Below are 24,258 nucleotides of genomic sequence, written 5' to 3' on the forward strand. Positions count from 1 at the left end.
CGGGGGTAATTTAGGTACATAGTCAAGCCCAAGTATATTTTTACTAATTTTGTGTATTTTATGTTAAAACTTTTATTTTTATTCTTATTTTTTAATTTTTCATTTATATTTTATATTTTTAGTCACGAATATATGAACCATGAAGATGCGATGCATAAAAAGTCTTGTGGAAATCGTTGTTTTATTCTCCAGCTTTCAGCTGCCGTTTTGATGTAGAAACTTAGTTATGGTGGAACAAGGGGTTTCATATTAACTTCTAATCCTTTTATTCTTGTGCTTTTAGCCTTAAATTATTTTTCTCTAACCAGGGGTAGGAGTACGAGGTGGGAAGACGCCGCCACCCCGCGTTCCCCCTCACTTTTACCCCTGTCTCTAACACCAAAAGTAAATTATTTTGATTTAAGTTTTCTAGAGCCCAGTTTTAGTTCATTGATGAATGAAATAGTTTTCTAATGCTAGATTTAAGTTTTCTAATGCTAATGTTTGAGTTTTCTAATGTTAGATTTAAGTTTTATATTTAAATTTTCTAATGTTAGATTTAAGTTTTCTAATGCTAGAACCCAGTTTTAGTTCATCGATGAATAAAATAGTCTAGAATTTTTAACCAAAGGCATGTGTTAATTTTCGAAATACACAAAGTATATATTTTTTTATGAGGAACCCACTACTGAATAATAGCTCCATCTAAGCATCCTTTCCGTTCTACATACGCGGTATACGTATATGCCTCTTCTACTTTGAATTCTCCTGATTGTATGAATGTATATACATTTTCAAAAATAAACCATCAGTTACATTTTATGCTTTGTTAAAATGTCCATAAATGTTTACTATTACTAATAGATACAGGCATACAATGAGGGCCGCTGTGGCTCAGTGGTGGAGCGTTTACCTCCGGTGCCTAGGGTCCCTGGTTCGATCCCAGCTCGTACCAAGTGAACTTTGTGGTGGACTAACACAGTGTGAGTGGGTTTCCTCGGGATCCTCCCGTTTCCGCTCACTTTCTTAAATTCCACTATTTCATTCATTTCTCATCATGACAGTCTCCTTTAGCCTAGCCTACATGAGTAGGACGTAAAACTCAAAGACTTCATTTCAATTACAACCATACATTGAACTGGAACTTTGAATGTACTAGGGAAGCCCACAGACGGATTTTAGGGTGTATGTAGAGCCCATTGTTTTGAGGAACACTTTTTCATTAATAACTACATAATCAAACTTTAATTATACCATAAGGATGTTTTAAGAATGGCAAAAAGCTCCGAAATCGTATACAATGTAGTCAACAAAGTAAGTTATCTTGGTTTTGTCAGAATTAACTTTGCCTACTTCTACTACTTTTTCTTAGGAGAAATGGTATCTTCGGGAGCATGAATTGCGACTAAGCACAGAAGAAAGGTGAGCCCTACTCAAAGGCGCAATAACTCAATTGCAAAATGCTAGGTTTGAAACAGCTTACGTCAAGAACATAATGTTGGAGGATTTTCACTGATTTCTTATGTTTCCTATTATCTCTTTATTATACCAACGCTTCAATCAAGATTTCCTTGCAGGTATCATTCCTCATGGCATAACGGTACAATGTAAAAGATGAGAATTCATTTTTCCTGATATACAGACACGCACACACTCAAAACATAACGTGCATAACACGAAGAACGAATCAATTGTTACGAATCATCTGGTAAATATAACTTCAATTGCACGGTTGATCTCAATATAACTAAGAAATATTGCAAAGAAAACATATCCGGGTACAAATGGAGTGTGTAAATCCATTACTTAAAAGAAAGAAAAATAAGTGAAAAGTAACTGTTTATATTTTAATGTCTTGTTATATACCCTATGAAAATCTCGATTAAAAATAAATTTACAATGTCTCAAAAATGTACACGATACACGCGTTGACATGTTCCACTTGTAACAGTGGCTTTCTGAAGTCTGGAAATGGTGCTGTTTTATATCCCACTCATATGGGCTATCTTAATGTCAGTTTTACCTGTTTCAGGCTAACCAGTATCTTCCAAAATCAGAATCATTTAGACAAACCTTCTTTGACATCCAGCATTGTTCGACAGTGTTACACCGTCAATAGTCTCTACAGACTGACTTACTCTCATAGGTAATCATCCTTGCACTCAGTGTCACATCATGTTCATTATAACTTTGTAAATATTCCATAGTGTTAATATCTCTCTCTTTTTTTCCTCTCTCTCCATATATATACACGGAGGGTTGATTAATTCGTGTGTCAATTTCATTTGTTTACTGTGCAAAAGTGGTATGAGGTAATGCCGTGCAATTTGGTGTAGTTTTAAACGAATGACATAAGTTTTGTTTCACCATAGAAATATGTCACTTGTACTAAAGATTGAAGAGATATAGTGTCAAAGGTCAAGTTTCGATTTTTTTCCTTATGGGACTGCAATGGTAAATTCTGAAAGAGCCTGGAAAAACGTAAATCGAAGTGATAACAAAGAAAAAGCTGTATGGTATGATTCTATGTCGCAAGCCGAGCAAATATGCGTCAATCAAGTGTCATTCTTAGGGGTCATGGTCCGAGCAAGGTCACAGGTCACCTTGAGAACCCATTTGACATGATGAGGTACGGACATTGCGTTGTTTTCAGAGTATTCAAATGGGTTCTCAAGATGACCTGTGACCTTGATCTGACCGTGACCTCTGTCCTTGACACTTAATTGACGCATATTTAGTCGGCTTGCGACATAGAATCATATCATACAGCTTTTTTTCTTTGTTATCACTTCGATTTACGTTTCTTCAGGCTCTTTCAGAATTTAACATTGCAGTCCCATAAGGAAAAAAAATCGAAATTTGACCTTTGACCCTATATCTCTTAAATCTTTAGTACACGTGACATGCTTCTATGACGAAACAAAACTTATATCCTTCGTCGAAAGTTACACCAAATTGCGCGGCTTTATCTCATACCACTTTTGCACAGTGAACAAATGAAATTGACACACGAATTAATCAACCCTCCATATATATATATATATATATATATATATATATATATATATACTAGCAGCGTTCACCCCGCTTCGCTGCGGTCACCCCGGAACGCAATAAACGTTGTTACTTAGATAATTTTTACTTTTTCGCTTTCAAGTGATATGATAAAAACCATAGAAGATTGCAGTAAATGTTAGCGCCTGTCATTTATGTTAACCCGCCGAGTCACATGGTCATGCGGGTTGCATATAAATACGTTTATTATGATGAACTAATAACAAAGGATTTGTACGTATGGACACCTGAATGGTCAATTATCTCAAGACACTGGTAATTAAAAATTAAAGTGATATGATAAAAACCATCTAGGGTCCAAATCCTAACAACCCCCCAAAAATGAAAGAAATTGGTTCAGCCGTATTAGCGTGATGAGTTCACAAAGGATTTGTGCGTTCTCTTTTATATATATAGATATATATATATATATATATAAGAGTTGTGTAACAGTTTCTGCAAGGTAACATAAATGTATTTGGTGCTTCGGTAAGCTTTGTTTAATAAATACTCAGGTTATAGTTTTTCCCTGATAGTAAATTATGAAGCAACATTATTTTATATACATAAAACAGATACACGGAGCGGTGTTACCAAAAATTGTGGCTTAATGTATATTTTCTTCCCAGCAATTATCAAGTAGCATGTCTCTTTTTTTTAACATTGACATTTAAATTATTTTATTTAGTATTTTGAATGAGAAGGCTAAAGAGGGAGCGACTATTCCTCTTCCATTTTTCATTTAGATCGGTCTCAGAATGCGTGTGGGTGATCGTAGTGAAAGAGTCAAATGAAAAGCTTAGTACAAACATAGATCAAATCTGATTTCGTGTGGTCAGTGCTGCACCCTCAGATTTCGCCTGTACATTAGTTGCCTAGAAACCAAACCAAAGCGTGAGGAAAGCAATGCCTTCAATACATTGCGTGCTAAGCGTAGACCATTGATTCCCTTTCGTATACAGGAGTTTGAGATTAATCTCGCAGTTATATATGAAAAAAAAAGCTCTGTAAAAGCTAAATAACTCAATCACGTTTTGGATATAGATAATTTATTTCGTTTTAAAAAAATGAAGAGTTAGGTGATATTGTGAAATTTCATTATTTCATCTTAGACTTAGATTCTATAAAATCAATATAATACATTCTTATAATGTGAATGTGCTATACAACACATAAATTCTACAATATCATGCAAGTAGCGTTTAAGGAAATATGCCTAAAGATTATATGTGAGATATAATCAAGAATAGAGTGCATAATTTTATTAGAAGCGAAGTAATAAACTTACATGAAATTTGATTTAATCTCTTTCAAATATTGTCCTAAGTTAGCAATGCACTTATCCCAACGTTGAATCCATGACTGTAAGCATTTCTGGAAGGTTTCTTTCGTGAGGGCGTTCAGCTGCTTTTTTATGTCCCTCTCAATGTCAGGGATGGTGTCAAAATGTTCTCTTTTAAGTATGCGTTTAACTTTTGGGAAGAGCCGGTGCTATATCTGGAGAGCACAGCAAACGTGGACAGACAGGAATATTTTTCTGGCCAAAAACTCGAGGATCAAAAGCGAGGTCTGGCACAGCACGTTTTTGTGATGAAGAAGGAAGCCATTTGCCCATTTAATGATTTTCACAGACCCGTACGAGATTTTAATTATTCGGAAAGCTCTCCAATACTCATTCGCAGTTTGAACAAAAACCATTTGTGCCGCTTTTTGCACGTTTCCACGTGTTTTTGACGTTCGAAGGACGTCTCAGTCGTTGCTGGTTTTCAACCGACCCCTTGCCGCTCATAGCACTTGTAAACAGTCTTCAATTCCACCGGTTTAGCACCATACAATAATTTTGACATTTCGTGAGCTTCTTTGCCACTTTTTCTTGAATATTAGAACAAAATGTAATGCTGGCCGCGCTACAGAAACTCTTAACACGTCCTCACTCTTCGGCCTCTGGAAACAAACTAACATGTGACAACTTGTTCAAACTTGTACAACAAAATACTTTGGTTTGTGTAATATTTACCTGTACCTTGGGCAGAAAGTACTCATACATATGCACTATACTTAGTAGAATGTTCATTTCATATTAACAAAAGAAGAATGTTTTTAATATATGTAAGTGATTATTATGGGATAGTTGTTGATATGGACATTTTTTATGGTTACCTAGTCAGTGAGTTTGTGTACTTAACAGTTTTAAGAAAAGGATATTTAAGTTATATCAAATAATAAACCAGTTTAACATCGTTTATAGACGTTGTCAGTTTTATTCAAAAGGTGAGATTAATGGTATTTAAATATCGAAGCTAATATTTTTATGTCAAAGAATTACTACCACTTCAAATTTTTATCTCTGCAAAACGAACCAGGTTTACGACTATCTTTTTGATAAGTCGTTGTAAAAATTTGGTTTACCTCACCCGGGACTTTGTAAATTCAGTTCCCGAAGAAGAAGAGTAAGGTTGAATTTACTTTTACTACAGTTAATGAATACGAACTTAACCATATTGCGAAGTGGTAAAGTAATCATAAGAAAAATGGACAACGAAACAATACAGCAGGAATCAAATACTAGTGACCAAGGTGAAACTAGTGTAACACCAGGTTTGTCATCAGAGGATCGACTCTTGTTAGCTGTACAGCGACAAATAATGCAGATGTCTACCGAGATAAAGCAGACCATAGAGCAGAAGTCTGACGAAGCTAACAAGCGATACGAAGAATTAAAGCAGACCATGGAACAGAAGATAGAACAGAAGTTTGACGAAGCTCATAAGCAAAATGAAGAATTAAGTAGACGAATGGAACAGAAGTTTGACGAAGCTAACCAGACCATGGAACAGAAGATAGAACTGAGGTTTGACGAAGCTAACAAGCAATATGAAGAATTAAGTAGACGAATGGACCAAAAGTTCGACGAATCTAATAAGCAATATGAAGAATTAAGTAGACGGATAGAACAGAAATCAGATGAAACGAAACAGACAATTGTCCAGGTGGTGAACGACATATCCTCACAGTTCGAGGAAAAGTTAAAAAGGATATCCGATGATTGTCAAGAAAAGCACAATCAACAAAACCAAGAAATTAGTGCTTTAAAAAAAGATTTAGAAGTAATAGAATCTTCCATTAAACAGCAAAAGATCCAGGTTAGCAACAACTCTAATAACATACGCGTAAATACACAGTTGTTAGCTACTATTCAGGAAGAGATTAGAACGTTACAGGCTAAAGACGACATTTACCGTAATAACCTGGGTAGTGATCGCTTTGAGTTTCTCCACTCACCAGAGATGAACTCGCCTTCGCCGGGGTCTGATGAAGATATTATACTAGAAGAAAGTTGTCCGAAGAGTACTGATGAGCGAAACATAGATGGTGTCACGACACAGCATGTCACGGATAGGAACTATCACTCAACAAGAACAAGGAATGAGAAAAGGAAGGTAAAATTAAGTGTTAAAATGAGTGAAATTAGAGCTATGAGCAAATTCAGTGGTAAGTGTAATGAGAATGCTACTTCTTTTTTAGAGAAATTCCAAGACGAATGCAATATAATGTGCATCGATCGATCCCAATATATGAAATTAATACCCCATGTATTACTCCCACCTTGTTCCTTATGGTTTAAGGCAATACGTGATCACATTAGTACATATGAGGAATTCAAAGCGGCATTGATCGCAAATTATGAAAATGACTTTTTGCTGGCAAATAGAGATGCCACCCTTAGAAATCAACACTTCAATCCTCGATTGCACAAATCTCTTGTAGAGTTTGTTGTAAATGTCTACAACGAATTAAAGGTCGTTAATCCTTTGCAATCGGAATCGAGAATAATAGCATCGATTCGAAATTTGCTTCCATTTAAACTGCAACAGATCTTATTTTCCACACAGTGTATGAGTTTCAGCCATTTATTGATGCTTGTCCAATGCTACGAAACTCAATACCATGCCATGAATCCACAATCAGGAATAGGTAAAAATAAGAATAATTCAGATCATTTGGTGCCTGTTCGGAATTTAAATATTCGGAGTGTGAATAATACAGAACCTAACCTAAGCCGAGTATACTCTAGCAATCCGAATGAACAAAATAGACAAGGTTATGTAGAGAATCCGCCTAACCTAACTAATCATGGTAATTATGAGGTCAGATCACTCAACAGCAGTAGATATAAAAATAGTCGAAGTACTGAGCGAAATTCCAGAAATACAGCGAACTACGTGAATAGACGTAATTGGAGATCAAGAGATGGGACCTCATACCAAAATCAGAATCACGATGAAAGACATGTACAACATCATATAGAACCTAATCATGATAGCGCAGTACAGTGTACTTTATTAGAACCGTATGCAAGTTCGAATGTAACCTGATTACCGTTACTGAAATTAGGTTAAATTCATGTTAGTTATAGATTCTTGTAAAGTTTCATTTTAAAGTTTATGTGTTAATATCAATAATGAAAACGATTCTTATAAATACTTGAAATGCTTAAATAGAGTTTTAAGTAGACTGGAAAATTGATTTTCAAATGATTTTTATTCTTTTTTGTTAATGTGAAGAATCATAATTCGATTTATAATTAATTAAAAGCAAAGATTATTTATATTAGATTGATTTGTGTTGAAAATTTAATTGTCAAAGATTATGTTAAAAAGAAGATCTATTCTATAAAATCAATTATCCAACGACTACCTTGAAGGAAATTCTTCTTTATTATAACATCTTAGTGCTACTATGTATACCTTTAAATGCAACATCTGACTTATTTGTTATTTAATGCGCCCGTAAAGATTAATATTATTTGTAACCCACGTTTGTCCTTTACATTTTTTGAAATCGCACTCTCCGACGACTAATTAAATAAGCGACGATATTTTAATAAGAAAATATATTAATAATATAATGGATAATAATGGAATAAATATAATTAATGTAATTAAAGATAAATATTGATGAAATGAAAGAATTGTTATGAATGTATTTATATTTATATATATGTATATGTGAAATGTAATGAATAGATATACAAGGTGCGATCAAAATATGATGGACAGATACAATGTAAAGAACACTAATGTAAACGGACCAGTGGTTCTTGAAGATAAAAGCCAAGCCTACTCATGACTTTTATATTCAGTCCCTTTGTCGAGCGACATTTTATACAACAAAATACTTTGGTTTGTGTAATATTTACCTGTACCTTGGGCAGAAAGTACTCATACATATGCACTATACTTAGTAGAATGTTCATTTCATATTAACAAAAGAAGAATGTTTTTAATATATGTAAGTGATTATTATGGGATAGTTGTTGATATGGACATTTTTTATGGTTACCTAGTCAGTGAGTTTGTGTATTTAACAGTTTTAAGAAAAGGATATTTAAGTTATATCAAATAATAAACCAGTTTAACATCGTTTATAGACGTTGTCAGTTTTATTCAAAAGGTGAGATTAATGGTATTTAAATATCGAAGCTAATATTTTTATGTCAAAGAATTACTACCACTTCAAATTTTTATCTCTGCAAAACGAACCAGGTTTACGACTATCTTTTTGATAAGTCGTTGTACTTGACACTGACTTTACCAAAGGTTTAGGCTACCGGGCTTACTAGTTGAAGTGGATACAACATCGATACATGGCACTTGCAACTACGTTTACTGTACTTTTTGATCACACTTTGTATATACCAACTGCTAATAGATCCCTGATCCCATTAAGCTAAAGAAAATTATATGTGCGAGTGTACATTCTCAGTATAAATGTAATGTGTAGTTTTCAGAGTAAATTGAGAAAAAATCTAATTTCTTTTTAAACTTAAACAAGTTGATGATGTTCGATAATAACACTACATATTAAGACGCGGTTTCTCAACCTTGGTGGTCAGGATCCCTTACGAGGTTCTCGAGAGGGGGTAGCGAAATGAGGTGAAAAAGATAAATGTAATTAGGATCCAGTAGCAGAAAAATATATTATTCTTTTAAACATTATTTTTAAATTCCTGTTTTGTTACGCATAATTTTATCATAATACTTACTGTCAAATAGAGCTTATTAGAAATTCTTATACAATCAAAAACAAGCTTATTTAATCAAGAAAGCTTATTACAAATTTGGAAATAACTTATGGAGGTTGCTGGCAAGAGGATGTGGTTGAAAGGGAGATAGAAATATAAAAAAGATTGAGAGAAATGTTGTATTAAGGTAAAACTCATATTGGAATATACATTTAAGCTTCTCGTTTACAACACTAGTAAAGCGATAGCCCACATTATGGTTAATGATTTGTAACTCAAGATTATGATTATTTCTAGGTTTAATTTTTGTTTAGATAGAGGATTGTCCAAGAATAAGACTGTATAAATTAATAGACTACATCGAAAAAATAATATGTAATGTTTAAGAGTAAATTATCGTACATAATTTTCGAAATAATAGAAAAAATGAACTTGTCATTGGTTACTAATAATAATGAATAGTTTTTTTATTCTCCCGAGATATGTAAGTAAAAGAAACTGCACTGTTAAGTTATAGACCATATTTATATCGTTGTTTGTCTTCTAACACTGGTGTACGTATTCTTAACAGTGAGTGCAGCCTTGTGGCTCGTTGGTTAGCATATGGGCCTTTGGTATAGTAGACTTGGGTTCTATTCCCAGTGGTAACTCATGTGGTTCGAATTCGACATTAAGCAGGAAGTCCACTTCACACATACGGAACGCTAAACTCTAACACACTCTAGTGACGGATATACTACTTGTAATGAATATGCGCTAATATATCGTAGTTGATACAATAGTCAAATCATATTCTTTTGTAAGTGCAAATATGTCAATATATTGTAGTTGATACAACATGCAATGTAAAATTACATTGTTCTGCGAGGTTGACTCAGTGGTAGAGCGCTTAACTTTATGCGTGAGGTCCCTGGTTCGATACCCGGCCAAGTAAGTTTGAGGTGGACAATATCGTGGCCATGGATTTTCTCGAGGCACTCCTCTTTCCTCCCATTTTCTCATTCCACCAGTTCTTCTATAATCATTCACTTTCTCTAATCATCGTCTCCCATAGCCTGAGGGGCATTATAGTGGGACCTTAAACTGAAAAAATTTCATTTTTATTTTTACATTCTTCTGTATGTGCAAATAAGCATCAATATATCGTACTTGTTACAGTAGCCAATATAAAATCACGTTACTTCTTAAGTGCAAACATGCATAAATATAACGTAGTTGATACAACATGTAGCATCAAATCACATTCTTCTGTAAATGAAATGTGTATCAATGTATCGTAATTGTTACAACAGTCCAATCGTAGTTTTCAGACATCGCAAGTGTAATTATGTATCAATATATTGTAGTTGTTACAACAATTAAATCACATTCTTTTGTAATTACAAGTATCTATTAATATATTGTAATGGTTACAAAAGTCAAATCACATTTTTTTGTAAGCGGAAATATTTATCAATGTATTAGTTATTAAGACAGGCAATGTAAACTCACATTCTTGTGTAAATGTAAATATGTATCAATATATCGTAGTTGTTACAACAGGTAATGTCAAATTACATTCCCCTGTATATCAATGTATCGTAGTTGTTACAAGAGGAACACTGCTATTTATTCGTAATACTCTAAGTATAGTATGTACCCTGGCTAATTTGTTTACACATATCGTATATTTCTGAATCCAAGACGAGGTTTCTAGCAGCAATTTTGTGCTCAACATTATCGGGTCGTCTTGCTTTTGCGATATATGATATGGAGTTTCTTTTTACTGAACCGAGTCACGAGCTTCCATTAAGTTCTAACTTTACTCTATTCATCGCCTACAGCTGTAGGCTTTGAACGCTTGCATATTCAGTGAATTCTTCCAATGAGGAAAACTAAAAATGTAGTCTGCATCTGATTTGATTTTTAGTGTAGTTTTATTGTAAGTTCTGAAAATATAACCACTATTTGCTCTAGATGTACTTTTTGTAATCCTTCGTTTAAAAAATTGGGGGTGTTTTGGATTCGAAATTGTTACATGATTATCAAAATAATGATTACATCTTAATAAACTACAATTTACTTGGATCATAGGACGTTAGATCACTTTTATCCTGCAGTACATCCCTGAACTGCCACATACATCTTCTGAATTATTTCACAAGAAATATTGCATGGCTGTTGTACATCTATTGGAGGGTATTGGAGAATAATTGAATAAATTAAAAGAAAAATTTGCTTAGAGGAAATTTAATGGATTCACAAAATTTATGAGTGCGTAAAGGATTGATTGGCATCCCTGCTTCAGTCATACTAACTATCGTCATTAATTAAGGTCTTTATTTAAGTCAGTGTTCTAGGAACCGATTCCTTAAGATGTCATTACCATGAGAATTCTGATATTACTGCCAAACCTCTTGTTTGAAACTCACTACGATGGCAGAAACATTAACTCACTTCTAGTTAACTTCTTTGTCTTTGTCTTCAGTTCATATTCTTCTTGCCACACCTGTCATCTTATAATTCAAAATGCTAATGCAATTGGAACAAGAGCTCATCTCAAATACAATACTTTTTTTTATCATCCTGTTATTAGAAACTAACATGTTATTTTCATTTTTTAAAGTTTCATTAATTTCTCTCAAACTAAGTTTTAAACACATTGTATATGTCCATTTCAGGGATGGCTCTGATGATAATTAAATGGCGCGGTATAGTCGTTCGATTGCAGTTGATATAGGCCCTTATTCAACAGAACCTCTCAATTTCTTCTTGTCAGGAATACTTTTCTCTTTCTAATTGTGAGATTTATCCACTTAGTTGTTCAGTTGCACAGCTCCGTTTAAAAAAAATGTGGTTTTTGGTCAGGTCTAAAGACAACTTAGATTCATCAAGAAAGTGGTCCGTATTTCTTCCAAGAACTAAACAAAGCTAAGTTCTTTGACTAGTGAAAAAAATCAATGATTGCTATTTTTCGAAAACAGATCTTACAATTTTGCTCATATTTCAGTTCTGCAGTGGAAATCTGTGTTTTTCAAGAAATAAGTAAGAAACTTAATTAGAATGATTTCTGTAGGGACAATGTTGTCGAAAATAAATAGCATAAACGATTTAGAACACTTAGAAATGAATTCCAAAAGGTTCGCAACTCTCAATGGAACTTGTGTTCGCTTGACTTAAGTATCTCTAATTACAATGAGCCTTGCTCTGCCTCGTAAAGAGATAACCTGCTTCCATAACCAAGCTTCACCAAGTACTTAGGTGTTTACCTGGATCGGAAGCTGACTTTCCCTCAACATATCCATCACTGTCTCAAAAGCAAAACAGCCACTTCAAGCGATTATTTGTCTACTTTGGTCATCTGGATTCCAACTTAAGACCAAATTCCATTTGTAAAAACAAATTGTTCGCCCAATCTTCTTATATGCTCAGCCAGCCTGGAAGCATGCACCCAAATCCTACATGAGGAAGCTTCAAATTGTCCAAAATCATGCAGAACGCTTTATAACTGTTCAACTGTTCAACTTCATGGAAACACCGAACTTCCCTACATTACATACTCATGGAACAGCACATCAAGAAATTCTGGAATACTGTCAAGCACTTCGACCATCACATCTTATGACAAATAGGCACAATTACAACCACTAGGCACATTTATACCTATCCTCATCCTCCTCCGTAACACCTTTCTTGGGTATAACTTAATATCACATTACCATCGTCTCCCAGAACTGCAGCTGAAGAACTCCATCTACTACCGGTACTGCCCTTCATCTCACTTACGTATCTTCTAGATACACAACGAAAGAATGACAGTCACTTTTTGCTTAACATCCCATCTGCTTTTTACGTCAAATGTCATGTTCACCATGAACCCGGAATTCAAATCGGTAAAAACATTCCAATATTAAGAGTAGGATTCCTAATGGGACTCTCAATGGGAACAAGCTTGAGCTAAGGATAATTTCGGAACTTACAAGTTTAAGGATTAATATTTTCCTTAAATGTTTGTTCAAAAGTTCACTATAATCATTATTGACATTATCTGTTTTAATATTGTTTTCGACAAAATTGTAACACGCTCTTTATGTATTGTTTAATAAGGATTGAGCAAAATCCATGATCAAACCCTTCTTCAACATGATCAAAATTCTGCGATTTCATTAGAACTAATTAGTTTTGGTATTAATGTAATCCATCAGTAATTAGTAGATATTAGCTTCAATTTTCAGGCCTGGATATCCTGTTAAATGAAAGGGCATTCTTCTGGATTACTGTACAGCTAGAAAACAAAATAGGATCCTCTCACAGAACACATACCTAGGTATAGTTATGTATACATGCGAAACTCACAGATGCCATTAGTAAGAGGATAAAAAGTAATTAAATACTTTAGGTAATGAAATACAAACATTTTTCAATGCGAGAATGTTATCGAATTGACTGAGATAGCATAATTATGGTTAATCTTTATTTGGAAACCTACCTTGACTGAATTCATGACCGTGATTGTTTATGAGCTGACACTGATAGCTGCTCGTAAGCTTTAGTTGGTAGAAACTTTTAAGATACTTTATGAGTTAGATACAGGGCTCGCGACAGTCGCAGCCCCAAAAACACAAATAGAAAGAAAAACATAAGCCAGAAGAAGAACACTCAACATGGAAGGCAAGAGCAAAAGCTCGAAACTTAGAAAACTAAAACCCGCCAAGACCAACGAGCGAACGAGTTAGATACAGTAAATATGTTGGTAGATAAGGAGGCATTTATAGAATAGTGGCGCCAAGAGTGAGGGAAAAGTATGGCACGTACCCAGTTTTATTATTCCATGGGGACGATGAACAACTGTTGCTTACACAGAAGACAAGATGATATTTGTAATGTATGAAACTAACCAAGGTCAATAACAAAGGATGTAAAGTACAGGATGTTTATAAAAGAACTCCGGGGTTTTAAAAATTCATATCTTATTAACGATAAAACAGAGCAAAATTTAGTTAATTCCTCTGAAATGACTAGCTCAAAAAGTTTTAGTCATAGTAATTGGAAATGTTTTTATCAACAGGTGGCAGCGCTGCGGAGCGTTGACCTTGAGACGACGTAGCGGCTGCGGTAGTCAGTGAATCAGTGCCATGCCGTGAGGATTGTTGCGCTTCGCGCTATGGTGACGCCACAACAAAAGGCTCAATGTGTTATTTTGCTAATAGAAACTAAGTCTGTTGTGTGCCGTGCCACTCACGGGGCTCATATTGAACTTTATTAAATTGTTAAAACAAACGGAAAAATGTAAGCTTTCCAATCATGTATAACACATGTATGTACGTTTTTTTTTTTACTTATTTTGCCTCAAAACCCCGGCGGGGCTCATATTGAACTTTATTAAATTGTTAAAAACAAACTTGAAAATGTAAGCTTTCCAATCATGTATAACACATGTATGTACGTGTTTTTTTACTTAATTAAAATATTTTGCCTCAAAACCCCGGAGTTCTTTTATAGACACACTGTATTTCTCTTCAAAATTTATTCCAGTGCACATGTAGTAGAAACACATTCAATATTGCCAACAGTCTAGCACGTTTCCACACGAAATCAAGGGTTAAAAGCCATGAAAATACCACTACAAAGATTTAGAATACCACCAGATATGGAAATGAAACGAGGAAAAGTAAACTTTTACTATGGACTCCCTCATTTTTGGGATTTTTAGTATACAACTATAGCTAGTGAAAATGACAATGAAGTGAAATTTTTGAGTTTAACGTTTCACGATTATACCCTTTAGGCTAAGGGAAAAGATCATTAAGTCAATTGAATAATGATGGAAAAAATTGTGGAATGAGTATCTTGGAGGAAACAGAAGTATCCCAAGAAAACCCACGAACACGATGTTCTGCAGTACAAAGTTACTTGGTCGGGGATCGAACCAGAGACCCCACGTACCAGATGTAAGCGCTGTACCACTGAGCCACTGTGTCCTCCAATTATAGCTAGTGTAAATATAACTGATTGATATAGGGTGAGATAGTAACTAAAAGTCGAGAAGAAGATTAAGTAACAATGACTTGCCTTTGACTTCAATTACAATCTTGAGTTTCATACAAGGACGTTGAAGTTGAAGGGATGCATATGCTTTGGATGTACCACTTTTACTCTTTGGGATTGTCTTGAGACGCGGTAAATACGTTATATATCTCATTGGAGAACATTGCATACCGCATTTTGATCCAGAATATATTTTATTATCTGATGATATCAAAAGGAATTTTGAACTCATTCCATTAAATCGTAACTTGAGTCACTAATGATACCGTTGACTATCATCTCGAATACAATTATAGATAATCGTTCTCATTGTACTTTGTGTAACATCGCGTGCAATCTGTTAGCGTGATACAAATACAAATACAAATTTGGTATACAAATACAAATACCAAATATCTCATTGACTACAAAATCCAAATTTCTTGGTAGACACTCATTTGTTGTTGTAGACGCCAGAAATTGAATAGAGTAACAAACACATTTTGCAAAAATCAAAATGTGAAACGTCAAAATTTCTTATTCGCCGTTATTGGTTCCAAATTGAATTTTGGATAGTTCCTTCGAAAAGACGGGAAACAGGATCAGTGAGCAAGACTTTATATAACAAGCGGTCAGTCCACTAGAATTTCACCAAAACTAATTCACAACCTACTAGATTTTCCCCACTAGCCACTCGATTGAAAATGTCTCCATTAAACAAGCTTTAAAAAACATCAGATTTGGTGGGAAAACCACATAATTGGCAATGCTCAACTCTTTCCACAGTAAACGCATTCCCTTAATTAAAAAGAGGGAAACCATCATTCTTTTAGATATATCGGTGAGGTAATGTTCATAGCAGGTTTCTAGATCCACTATGTGGAGAAAGAAATAATAACTTAAAAATCAATGAAATTCATTAAAACCCCGTTGGAATCAAATTTTCAGTAGCAAAAGTTCACTTTATACTTTCTTGGCAATTTTCTCAATGCATATTTTTCTATTTATAAATATAATTTGAATTATGTATCGAGGGAGTATTGTTCCTATACACAAAATAATATAGGCGATTGTATTCTGGCCCGTAGTTCATGGTTATATTTTATTTATTCGTTATTGGTTGACCGTGGCACCAACAAATTTGCATTATTAGCATAAAAATAAATTAATCGAATTATTGTAATATCAAGGATAACTGTAAATATTAATAGTTTATGTTAAGCTATTAATATTTGGAAGGTTTCAACTTTATAGTATGAACATTTCTCAACTAGGAGAGAACACAAAAGGAATTCTAAGCATTCGTTACTTATATCGTGTATTCGACGTTTAGTAAGGTTTTCACTGAAAATATTTACTAGTTTAGTAAGAACAATTTATATTGATTTTATTTAATTTTCTCTTCAATATCACATCAACATATTTTGGTTTAGTCCTTTAGATGGATAAAAGGATTGGATCAATCTTGTTTGTCCTTTTCCTAGCAAGAATGTCCTTATCGTCTCTTAATTCTATGTGATAAATATGATGAAACTCTGAAAGGTGTAACTTGGATCTCCTAATGCTTTCTATAAAGATGATGCTACTGCTTTCTAACTATAAAGATGATCCTACTTTACCAAACTATAATATTACAAGCAAATTCATATTATTGGCATGTTTTGATTTGGATAAATGCTTGTCTCATACCTTAAAATCCAATACAGAACAAATGCTGGAAGTTTCTTGTGCTTAGTAGGAAAGTAAGTGCTTTTGATACAGTTGGAGATGTATAGTGTTATGTTGTTGGCCGCTAGACAGTCTTCTTCTGTTTCACAATACTTGAACAGGAGATGTAAAAGGAAGCTGAGTCTCTCGCGAGAAGAAGAAGTGGATGAAATTGAATCTTTTATTGGTTTCCAACAAGGAGTCTTCCTTCTTATTTTCAACTGCTTCAACTAATACTAAAGTCGATTAGAGTTTGGCAAGAAATCTTTCAGCGATTCCGTTCTCTTCAACAAGAACAGAGACTATAGAATTCAGATTGACGCCTTTCTTCTGCTCTTTTTATTCTTTCTATTCCTTTTTTACTTTCTTTGTCACCTTAAACTTCTTTCTGACAAACGACAGGATTACTAAACAAAAGGATCGAGCAGAAAGGAGAAAGATAATATAGTAGAAGCTCAGTTAGTTTATCAAAGTTCTAGGAAAGCTGGAAATAATAAAATATACGTGGCTCAATTTCGAAAGAACATTAAATTAAATTTCTTTCTGACCTCATATTTTAGATTATTCTTAATTTACGACGTTTTCTTCCTTCTTAATTGTATATAATATAGATTTAAATGAGATGCAACTGAGAAACGTGACATCGCATTAATTGTGGAATATTATTAATTAAATAATGTTTGTTTCATGAGATAGATATACACGCTCTGTTGTGTAGCTTATGCAACCTTGAGTATAAAGTATTTTAATATTTCATTGGAAGGTAGATTACATGATCTTGAACCTTAAGAAATTGTAAATTCTGTTGTAATATTGGCCCATATTTGATTTGTAATTTACATAATATCGTAAATCATAAAGACTAACTAGCTAAACCTGCGCTGTCTACACAGCGCATTATTCGCATATGAGCATAAATATCCTTCTCATTCCTCACAACATCTGTACATGTCCCTTTACAGACACAAGTGAAAGAAGTCTTGGCTAAAAATTGGCACAGCGTATCATAAAGGGGAGATTTTATCGATTATTTTTTTCTCAATATCTCGCACCGTTTGCAAGATTTGAGCCTACTTGCGGTTGGAGTTTCTAATTCATGCATGACCAGTGTTTTCTTTCTTCTTGCATGCATTATGTAATAAGCAAATACATTACATACACAATTAATTATAATGGCAGTTATATGTGGTGTTAATTGGGCAAAACACTCCAAAAATAAAGATTCACATTAGACTGGAGAAATGGTTATCCTTCCTTTTTCATTGTTATTTGGCAATGAAACAATCACCTGAGACATATGCAGCTCCTATATACAACAGTGTGGTGTTGGAATGTATAATGCGTAGAATATGATGATTTAGTATTTTTTTATTTCAACGCTTCCAGTGTACATTAAAAATGTAATAAATAATGGCCATGTTTTTTTTTTGAATATTCAATTAGAACTGGACAATCTACATGAAATTTGCAATCGATCAGTGAAAACGTCATGTTTCTAGAGCCTGTAGTTTCCGAGATCTCATTGTCGAGAGGATTGACCCCAAACATATAAACGTTCACAACATATAGTTTAAAAGAACTCGGAAGATGGAAGAACAATTTGCGTTCATTGATTTTAGAGAAGGCTTATTAAAATACAAAGGCTTTGAACAATAATTTTATATCATAAACTTTATGAAAAAGATCTAGTTAATTAATTTATTTAAAGTACACGTACTTAAAACGTTTGTTTCTGTTAAACGTGAAATCACACATATTCGTAAATGAAAGATTGAAAGTCAAAGTTATAGGTTGGAGCTCAGGCGCTTTTAATCAACTGAAAAATATAGGAAGTAATCGATTATAATATTTTTGAAGCGGAGGATCATATTTTCATTAATATGATCGACATGGCCCGAGCTACTCTTTCCGAGTAGAGTTCGAGGTTTCAACCGCATCTTCATTTGGCATTCTTCACATTTACTTTATCATGATAATTTTCAACTCGCTTCTTTGAGGTTTGAATTCATATAATTAGTGATATTCCGCGTACTAACCTATACCTGGAGCTTACCTTTTACTAGGTTTGAGCTAACCCCAGGTCGAATTATTAATTACATTATAAAAACGCGTACTAACTCATTCCTGGTGCTTACCTTGTAATAGGTTTGAGCCAACCCCAGGGCGAATTGGTATTTTCACCACAGTAACGCGTACTAACACACATCTGGTGTTCACCTTGTACTAGGCTTGAACTAATCCCAGATCGAATTACTGTCTGGATTTCCTGTATTCAAGACGTTACATTCACTTAGAGTCAATTCTGAGTACGAAGTGTCTCTCGCCTCCTGGGGACGAGTACACTCCACCCCTTCTCAGCTCCCATGATGGCTACGTCCAACCCGGTCATCTCGAAAAAGAAGACTAAGATACCAACGAAGAAAGTCAGCAGATCTCAAGACCGGTCTGAGGACTTTTTTGTCCCGCTGGGGCGGCCCACCACCTCCGGCACTAATGCCGAGCCACGACCATCTTCGACTAACCTGTCAGCGACTGACGTCCCATCCCTTGCTCCACCGCAAGACGACAATGCCATGGACTTTACCCTGGTTACTACACCAAAGCGACGAGTCCGCACTGGGCCAACAACCTTCATCAGACTTTCCTGTTTTACAATGAGCAACAGATTTGCTCCTCTCTCTACTCTCACAGCTGACGAGTCTCCTGTGCTAGAGCCACGACCCAGGCCCACCAAAGAGATTTAACCACCTCCTATTTATATTTACGGCATCCAAAACACTTACGACTTTACCAAAAGTCTTTCCAAGACCCTCAGAGTATGCCTCAGATTCGGCATAACAAAGAACGAATCAAGATTCAGGTATCTTCTAGGGATGACTTCACAACTATAAAAAACTACTGCGAACAGACGAAAACTGAATACGCTACTGGCATCCCAAAAGTGACCGACCCCTAAAGGTTGTCGTTCGCAAATTCCCCATCGATACAGACGTCTCTGATCTTCAGTCTGAACTAATCACCTTAGGCTTTAAGCCATTCACGATTCACCAAATGTCTCGTCGGGGCCCCACTGGTGGAGATAGGGTTCTCATGCCCCTTTTTTCATCTCCCTTGAGAAAATTTCAAATATACAGGAGGTCTACAACATAACAGTAACTTCATTATAAAGTTACATTTGAGCCTTATCGGCCGCCGAGTGTTCTGCAGTGTTACCGCTGCCAACGTCTTGGTCATTTACAAGACACTTGCAAAGCTCAACCTAAGTGCGTTATGTGTGGACAAAGTCATTTTACGAAAGCCTGTGCCAAACCAGATGCATCCACGCCAGCAACCTGTGCAAACTGCGGTGGGGACCATCCAGCTAATTATCGCGGTTGTCCGTCTTTCACTCCTACTCAGATGCTCTCAAAAAATCAACTCCTGGCCGTAGCTCCGGTCCTAATGTAACAACTTCACTGGCTCATAAGGCCCCTCGCAACGACCGTCCTCCAGCACCAAATCAGGATGCTCCCTCTACGTCCAGCACACCAGATAACGCGTCTAGACCATTCTCCAACGACTTCGATCTCCATTCACTCCTCACTTACATTAAAACCTTCAACTTTTGCCGCGTTATCTCTCATCTCAAGAAAGGATTTACTAGACTTAGGGAAGCCATGGATCTTGCGTCCAAGGCTGCTGTCGTCATAGAGACATTTGCTGACATGATTGCTGATGGCTGCTGCTAAACAGCCACTCATTCAACACTATAACTATTGTAACCTGGAATTCAGACGGTCTTATCGACCAGAAACGTCTCCTAATTCGTTTTCTAGCTGATCATCAGGTAGACATCATGCTTATACAGGAAAATCACTTCACTCCCCAAATTACACACTGGAGTCTGCCAAACTACCAATTATTTCGCCTCGATCGAGTTCAACGACGGAAAGGAGGATTACTGATTGTCTTGAAACGAAGTTTCAAGGCTAGACAACTCATTTTACCTCTGTTACACACACAAGAAGCCCTTGCTATAGAAGTCCTCCTCCCCGGGATTCCTATCATATTGGCCATGTTCTACTGTTCTCCAACACATGACTAAAATCCCAATGATTTCGACGCCATCTCGACTTTGGGCCCCAAAATCATATTGGCAGGGAACTTCAATGCAAAACATGGGGAATGGCATTCCAGACGTTCCAACGAAAACGGACGAATATTACATCGGTACACGAATATTACATAGGCACACATCTCCGTTCATCGCCTATGGGCCACCCGATCCAACTCACCATCCTAAAGCAGGCGGAGAACCGGATGTGCTGGACATAGTCCTAAGCAAAGATACCATCTTAGCTACACGTCCTTATGTGATCTCAGCACTGGACTCAGATCATGATCCGGTCCTTTTCAAAATTTCTCATCGTCATATCTCCCGTCCTGCACCCGTTCATATCTCCCGAACTACGAATTAGGATGTCTACAAACAGGAATTAAATTCTTTACGCGACATAGCCGCTCGTCCAAATTCTGTGGAAATTGATCAAGCGGTCGCCCATCTTACGCTTGCTCCACGTACTGCTGACTCCCTCAGCACATCAATAATTCCTGACTCGCAGTCCGATCCACACTATGAACCTCCATTACTTCGTTTTTATATCCATCTTAAACGCTGGGCTCGAAGTACTTGGCAGCGCAAAAATATCCACTGTACGAAACGCTATGGAACATCTTAAGCCGCAAAATCAAGACCATCACTCGACGACAAACCCAGCAGTACTGGAAGACACTTTTTCGTGGTGTCATACTTAATGACACTAAAATTTGGCAGTATTCCCGCCTTTTCCAGCGCCGAGAGCCTTCTCGTCGCACTCAAATACTATAAGGTCCGCATGGAGTCATACATGACGACCAAGGGCAAGCAGACTTATTTTCTGCAACTCTAGAGCGCCAGTTTACACCTAATGCGACTACTGTCGTTCCTCACATTCGGCAGGACGTTCGGGTCACTATGCGCATGCTCCATTTTCAACCAATACTTCTCCTGCCTGAGGTCGTAACACAAAGGGAAGTTGAGCCTTCAGATTCGTTACTTGTCCAACAACAAAGCGCCTGGAGTTGATCAGATCCGCCCGGAACTACTGAAACATGGGACACAGAAGCTACTTTTCTATCTTGCTGCTTTATTAACAGGTATCCTTCAGGTTTGCTACTTTCCCCGTGCTTGGAAAGGAGCGAAAGTCATTATTCTCCCTAAACCAGGTAAAAATCCGACTCTCCCAGAAAACTATAGAGCAATTAGCCTGTTATCTCATGTGAGCAAACTCTTGGAACGAGTGCTTCTCGCCCGACTTCACGAACACGTCACCACTTATGATATACTCCCTCACCATCAATTTGGTTTTCGTGCTAACCACAGCACAACAAGCCAATTAGTGAGGGTAGTCCACCACCTGACTATCTCTTTTAATCGTCGATAATATGTTGTGGGTGTATACCTTCATATCTCGAAGGCGTTTGATAAAGTGTGGTTACAGGCCTCATTTATAAACTTCCCTTAAAAGGCTTCTCTTTATTTTATCTCAAACTCCTCACTTCATACCTCTTTCATCGCTTTTTCCATGTTTCTGTGGGACAGGCCAGTCTGCTCCCAAACCAATTCAAGCTGGTGTACCTCAAGGCGCGGTTCTTTCACCTCTGCTTTACACCTTATACACCGCAGACTGTTTTCCTGCAACATACGCCGATGGCACTGCTTTCTTCACAAACAGCAGCAATCTTCGTCTTTCCTACCACTACATGCAGCGCCAACTCAATGTCTTTCAACGTTGGGCTACCATCTGGCGCCTAAAAATCAACACGGATAAAAGCGTTGCATTCTGTTATAGCAAAAGACGCAGCAGACCCATCCATCCCTTATACTATGACAACATTGAACTTCCACACCGTCTGCATGCAAATACTTGGGAGTTATCTTAGATCGAGGCCTTACTTTTGGTCTTCATATCAGGGACATTAAACACCGAACCCTTCGAAAATTGTCTGCCCACTATACTATTCTGCGTTGCGGTCCTTAAGTCATGAAACAAGACTCCATGTCTCTAAAATGGTAATTTTGTCCACAATCACATACGCATGCCCAGCATGGCAACATGCGGCACTTAGTCACTTGCGGTTGAGAGTGTGCAAACCAGGGCAGCTCGTATCATAACAGGCCATGACCGATATACGCGTAATCGTCAACTTTTAGAGAACTTAAACATGTATCCTATCATGTTACATGTTACATCAACACCATACTTGTTTTTGGGCCAACCTCCCCCGCCACGTCAACCATTGACATTGTATTGTCAGTCGTTGGCACAGCGCATACACACCGACGAATTTACAGGACACCAAGGTTGTAGCATAACTCTTTACCCACACTCTACTCCCTCACTGCGACAGTTGCAGTTGAAGGCCACATGACGTCGTCGTATCTCATATTCTAACTCACCCCCCAAAAGGTCTAACCATTTTCTTTTCTATAGCTGTCATCGAGTCAGGATTCTTGTCCGATACTCGGCACAAAACTTCAGTTTCAAGCTGAGCTGAGCTGAGCTGAGCTGAGCTGAGCTTTTAATCATACTTCGCTGATTTCCAGCTTTCCCATTGGAGGCATTGTTCTCAGTGTCAAGTCCAGGCTGTGATTAATACGTATTTGTGGACGCAAGTACGGCAATCTCAGCAACGGGTGAGAGGGTGGGAGAGATTCAGGGTTTCACCCGAGTGAAGACTGCGTTATCGTACACACTAGTGTACATATTGTTGGAAGTTTAGCTTCATCATTCATTCATACATTTCATCTTTTCATTTCGACACATTGTCTCACTGCCTTCAACGTGACTTATGGCGTCCCAACCTGTCATTAGGCAACATTCTGACTTACCGCCTATTGCACCGGAACCTTCTTGCTCCTCCGGAAAACCGATTAGACGGAGATGGCATTCTCTAGAACGAATTTATACCAGCCAGGGATCTTCAGCTCGTCAACGCTCTCCTGTCACATGCAAAAAGCTGCCGCCTGCTAACGCCAGCATAAGTTAAGCAATACAAGCTGTGAAGCATCAATGATAATTGACATTCAGGATTACCGCCAGTTTCCAAACCTGCCTTCCCCTAGTCGACCAACCATCTATTCTTTCTTACTCCAGAATTTTGATCCTAAATTTTCAAATCCAAAGCTACTCTTCGTATAGATCACAAAATACATGCCTCGGGCGAACATCACTCAAATTGTCAAGACTACGCAACGATATGATTATTTAGACACCGGATCCAGAATTTCTCCCTCCGACACGGCACAAGTGCAGTTTTGATATCTTTTGCTCCAAATCAACCATGACAAAGCTTAGCAACCAACGCCCGAAACAGCCGCCACCACCGAGGAAATCACAAACATTGTGTGTTGTTATACGCGGGTGGATCCGAGTTACAGTGATGAGGAGGTCTTTGAAGAACTTAAA

Source organism: Thermobia domestica, chromosome 1 (genome assembly GCF_964235325.1).
Source record: "Thermobia domestica chromosome 1, izTheDome1.hap1.1, whole genome shotgun sequence".
NCBI lineage: Eukaryota > Metazoa > Arthropoda > Insecta > Zygentoma > Lepismatidae > Thermobia > Thermobia domestica.